We start from the raw sequence: 6,346 nt of genomic DNA on the forward strand, positions 1-6,346 counted from the left end.
GGGGGGGGGGGGGGGGTTAAGGTCCAATCACAACTAACATTAACCTTCCTGACTGAAACAAACCTTTACAGGTTAACATAGATCTCTTCCTAAGCTAGACTCTCAAGCTGAAAAAAATTCTTTCAGCATAGAAGCACAGCATAAGAGCAAAGGTCTCAAGGTGAGAGCAGGCTTCAGGGTTACTAAATCTACCAAAACTGGAACATACTTCTGTTCTAAAGTGATCTAGCCCAGGAGTCTATGTCAAAGATATATCAGACTTGAAAGCAATATAGCTCAACACTCCAACAAAGTCTGGTCCAGTGATGGACCACTTTCTGATTAAGGGACTATGTAGCAGAAGACTGTGATGCTAACCAGGATCATTTAGGACACATGAAGTCCTTAATTTCTTCTGTGGTGCATAAATGGTCAAGAGCCTTGATGTTTACAGTAGATCAAGACATCACATTTAATTCACAGGAAGTCGCAACAAAATAGGAAGCACATACAGCAGAATGCATCTAAAATAATCAAGAAATGACAAAACATCAACTTTTGAACACCAGGGAATGTTCAAGTTAAGTGTGGCCTTTTCAAGGGACCTGAAGGAGGCATCCACACCAGCATGGACATTTGCTTCTTCGGGGACAAGCAGCAGTGGCAAACCTTGTGCCGCCACTAGTTGTCCCTGGGGAACACCTGTGCCATGCACCTCTGGCTTGCAACAGGTTACCTTGCATGGCATAGGGGAGGCTGGGGCCAGCCTTACCTGAGAACCTAGGGCTACAGCAGTGGTGATCCTGCTGCTCAGAGCCTGCCCAGAAGGTGCTGTACAACTACAACTGGCCAGGCTCTGCAACGCATGCTGCTTCCACATATGCCACTCCGTTTTTTTTCTGCACAATTTTTTGTGCAGAAAAAAAATCTTCCCTCTGTTGCTCCCCTGTACCACAGGAAAACAATGTGTGGTACATGGCACCATGTGCCACATGGCTGCGCTTGTCTGGACCCTGCCTAAAAGAGCTTTCAAGATGGTATTGCCACTATGTAAAAGAGTACCATTTTTTGCGACATAATCACAGCGTCCACTCTGTTGCTCCAACCACAATGCAAGTCATTTCCTGTGTTTGCTACACAGACTAAACCAAGCACTCTCAAACATGTAACAAACAGGCAAAATAGAAATAAACTTCTCACTAATATTTCAGTTTTATAATAATCTTAGGTGTTCCCTATAAAACAACTAAGTTTATGGTGACCCTTTAAACAAACACTTTCAGTCATATCCTAAAAGGTCCATTTTTAGTAGTGTCAGCAATGGGGACCACACACCTTTTCATCCTCCTTCTTCCATTGACTTATGTTCAAAGAGTACCTCAGGGTAAGTCAATAAGAACTGTACCATCATAGCTCATTTTCTAATTCAATATTAATACTACCTCAAGAAATGTGAAGTTATCTGTATGTCAGTAGTTGAAAAATGTTCTCTCTTCCGTGGAAAAGGAAGATTATTCTTAATACTACTCAGACAGAAGAAAGCCAGAAGTGAAAATAAATTCAAAATCCTAGTCTCTCACTGCATCCTACACAAAAGACGCTCCTCATTTTCAGTAGCAATAAAACACTGAAGTCATTTATCCAGCTTCAAAAAATGTTAAGTCAACATTATTTCTCTTAGTACCTCAAAAGTTATAACCCAGATGTAGCAAGGGACTGTAGATGAGGATACATCTGTACAGAGAAAAGTAAATATTTTAAAGTTTAGAAGTGTGGTCAAACAGTAGGATTTATTGCTACACCCAGTTTCTTTTTATTACATAGGATATGTGGAGAAAGAATATGACCTAAAGTCTGATGGAATATTAAAATGCACATTATGGTTGCTTGCTTTGAGTAACATGAAAGCTGCTGACAAATGCAACAAAGACTTAGTTAGGGTAAGAAGCAATCCAAATCAACATATGTAAAACTGAAAGAAGAGGTGAGAAACAAGCAAATGGACTGACGTGACAATGGCTGGTATTCACCAGAAGCTTGTGCCACATTTTCTGTATCAGCAAGTTTCATATTAACTACAGACTGAGAAACCATCACCTACTGAATTCAACACCATGGACACACGACAGGAAAAAAAATAAAAAAGATGAAACTGACAGCTTTACTGCATGCTATACTATTAGATGCCATGCTAGTCACCTTACAGAAGTTTTTAAAATTGCTACCACGCAAGCCTCCTATAGCTCCATTTGCACTCTCTTTTTCTCCAACCATTCAATGAAAAGGTGATGACTACATAGATTCCCCTTTACCTCTGGCTCTAGATACCTACATGACTTACCATTCCCTGACAAAATACCTTGAGCATTTTTCTTGCATTTATAAAGTACATGCTTTAGAACTGCTGTCCTCTTCCAATACTGAAAGTTAAGACTATTGTCTTTAGTACAATTTGTTTTTCAAATAAACTGTGGTTCAGCAAATGTATCAGTGACAAGCTCAACATTACTGGAAATACCTGCTGATTTGTCTTCTTCTGAAAAAAGATATGGATTTATCACTACCTACAGACCCCAACAAACTACATACTACTGCTTTCCATGTGGAACTGTAACCTCCCCATATATGGTAGTCTAACAAGCTACTAGAAAGTGCCTATTTTGATTGCTCACTTTCACAATCCATCCATATTTCTGAGAAAATACTGAGATGCTAATGTTAAGATCAACTGCTATTATTTCTGCCCTCCACTGTCTCCTCCCCATCTTTGTCCTCAGCCTTCCTCATCTCTCCTCCTTATCCTGTTTGGTTGCTTGTTTTCTCCACTTGCTTTTCCTTTGTTCCTTCCAGGATCAGCAACAGCACCTGGGAAGACTAGAGAAGAAAACGGCAGAATCATATGATCATCAGTCTCTCTAATAACAGAATATTGTCACAAGATTAAAGTATGTTCTGGTTAATTTAGTATTTGGATTAAATTTTTTTTAAAATTTTACTCCTAATTAGATTGTGGGCATTCATACCATATGACAAATACAAGAAAGATAACACTGCAATAAAAATTTATTTAGCTTTTTTCTTTCCTAACCCTTCAACTTTGAATTTATAAATTTTAAATCACTGCTAACACAGTAGTTTGCATTTCATTTCTTTCAAAAAGAAAGATGGAAAAACTGTACCTGTTGCACTGCAAAGTTATGCAACTGAATCTTTGAAAAAACGTACAAGTTTTAAACTCAGCCTCTAGGTAGTTATGCAGTTATCAGTGCAGGCAATTGGTTTCAAGCTGATCAACAAAATAAAACCATGTCCTAATTTTCCATCTGAACTCACATATTGACCATTCATCCTCTTACTAGATAAGAGACTGCCTGGAAGTTTGAAGCTTTACAGTTACACCTTTTTAAGCAACACTCGCAAAAATGTGTAACTATTAAAAGCAGAAAGTCAATTTGCTTTTCTAAGAGAAGCTGCTTCAAAACTTTCCTGATCTCAACATAAATTGTGCCATTGAGCTGACGGCAAGCACAGCAAGTTTTCATCCCAACAAATGCACTAGTTACGAGTAAGGAAATACAGCATGTTAAGTTACGCACTGCTTTACTTCCCGATCCTCAGTAATGCCGAAATTAATGTTGATACCTTTGAGTTAGAACGTTATTAAAAGCATAAGAAAGTCTGTCTAAACAGACTGTGGAACACAGAAACAGGCTTCTAAAATTACTGACCAAGTAAAAACTGCTTTGAAGTATTAAAACATTTGTCTTCAAGAGTTTGTTCAATAGAAGTTTAAATATGAATTATACAGACATTTGATAATTGCCAGAGTTGGCAAAAAGTACCTTAGTGTAGTCTATGCACAGCCCTCAAACATGCTTTAATTTTAAATCCTAAATACCTGAGACTCCAGGTTTTTCCCCACTTCCGTACTGCTGTAACTGTAATCAGCCAAGGTAACCGAGCTGATTGAAGGTTCATGTGAGAGGGCTGCCAACAGTGCATTTTCTGAAGGGGTCCTTGACTAAAATTCATTCCCTCCCATTTGGTCTGCCAAATCCAGATCTGCTAGCATTCTGGCCAATGCTCTTCACAGTATGTTTCTGGAAAGGGGTGTGTTTTGCAAGTGCTTGCTTCAATTAAATTCATTATAACAGGCCCACATTCATGTACTATAGCATTATATAAGAAGGAGAACGGTGCTTTCACCATACATCCTAAAAAGCAGGTGGACTGGTGGTTACCACTTTCTGCTTTAAAAAAAAAAAAAATCTACTGCTTTTTTGTAAGGATTTTATATATAACTATCAAGTGAAAGACAATCACCAGTGTAGGGCATACTTGTTTCTTGAACCATACCCTAGTAATTAAGGAATCTAGTGGACTGCTATCAAAAGTCTATAGGCAGGCACAGTTCTTTGGGTAGCTGTGATATCTTTTATTAGACCCACTAAATAGTTGGAAAAACTGTTATTTAGAAGCTTTCAGGCACAAACCAACAACCCTTCACAAAAGGTCTATTGCAAGCAGTCCAAGCACTAAAGTCATATGAATGCCCTCTGTTGTAGCCTCACAAATATCTGGAGTCCATAAGTCCTACATACATGAACTTATGCATCTCAACATAAATTCATGCCTGTAATAGTTTTTGAGATCCAGAGATTTACAGTTCCATCTCCAGGGTCCCAGAAGTGTTTACCTTCTCAAACCAGTCTCAAGAATACCGTATTTTCATACATGTAACACGCACCTTCTCCCCAGAACAGCTGCTGAAAATTGCAGTCCACCTTATGTGTAAGAAATAAAGTAAGGGCAGTTTTGATTTTACCTAGAGCAGCAGAAAATAAAGACTGCTGACAGACATGAAAAACACACAGAAACAAAAAACCAGAAAAGAAAGCAGTGCTTTACCAGAAGAGGAAGCATGTTAGTTCAATCCAGCTCCCCAGCACCTGCTTCAGTAGGACTTTTAGGTGCTTTTATCTAAAACTGATTCAATCTGCTATTGGATAAAAACACAAAAAAACCACTCTGAAGCACCCGATGTATACAGATGTTGGGCAAGCCAGGTCAAACTGATGCGATGCCTCTTTCTGGGCATGTACTGTGCTCAGCACAGAGACACACCGAGCTGGGGGGGAGGGGGTCCAGGTCCGTAAGCAGCCAAAATCTGTAGTAATTCACGGGGAGCAGAACAATGAGCAGGCTCCACTCCCTTGCTGCTGCTATTCAGTTACTTATTACAAGGAGAGATCCTTCCCCCCCCGGCATGTGTTATATTCTGTGGGGTGCTGTATGTGAGAAAGCACAGCACAGCCTGGATGGTCTTTCAATGTTACTAATTCTGGCACAGTTCTGTAGCTCTCGGAAGCCAAACAAGGGGCTCTCCTTGAAGAAATGCTTCATTCAGCGATGTTTAAATCCACCATGAAAAACAGCGAGACCTCAAACAGTCTTGTCTTCATCTCTTCAAGAAACCCTTCAATTGGGAGTATACTAGGCCTGGCTTGTTTTCTATAATATTCTTTAGCTGGATGACAGCCAAATTAAGTTTCTGAGCACTGCCTGATGAGTTTGATGGACAACTCCAGACAGTTCACAGTCTTCAAACAATGGAAAGCAACTCCACATAAATTCATGCCTCTAATAGTTTTTGAGATCTAAAGTAGTGAGTTGAAAACCAAGATCAGCTGGGTAAACATTTTAGTTCTACCTTGATTCCCACACTCCTGAATCTGTTTTTATTCCCACTGTGATACTGCCAGCTGTCATATGTCCCAAAATCTATTACTGCCAAAAAAAAAAGTACAAATTTCCCCACTTGGCACAGACCTGACACATGGATGCTTGCTCAGCTACACGTGCATATACATGCACACTAAACAAACAAAGCTTCCTATATGTCCCCAAGTCACTTCTCTACAAAACTTAGCAGATGCCCCAGAAATCTTTCACACAATGGGAATTAGTCTACTTTAAGATTTGATAAGATTTGATATTCTGAAGTCATATTCACCAACTGTGGATATAGGATTACACAAGGTAACAGTTTTTGCATCTCCTTCTTTTGCATCTAAGCAGCAATTTGCTAACAGAAATGTCTTGTGTACCATATTACTTTCTGCTTTCAGGTGATTGGTACTGTATAAGAGAAAGTCATTGAACATTTCATATCAGTGGTGCTCAACCTTTTGACTGAGCCAGAGCAGATGGGCAGTGCCTGATCCCTCCACAGGCCAGATTTGGCCAGTGAACCTGATCTGTCACCTGGGTCAGGCATGACCCAAGCTCAATCCAGCCCTGTGGGGCAGTGTTGGAAGGGGGAGGGGGGGGGGGGGGGCCAAGTGGGCCCGGCCCCAAAAGGAGAAGG

Source organism: Gavialis gangeticus, unplaced genomic scaffold, assembly GCF_001723915.1.
Source record: "Gavialis gangeticus isolate Ggan-Ray unplaced genomic scaffold, GavGan_comp1, whole genome shotgun sequence".
Classification (NCBI taxonomy): Eukaryota; Metazoa; Chordata; order Crocodylia; family Gavialidae; genus Gavialis; species Gavialis gangeticus.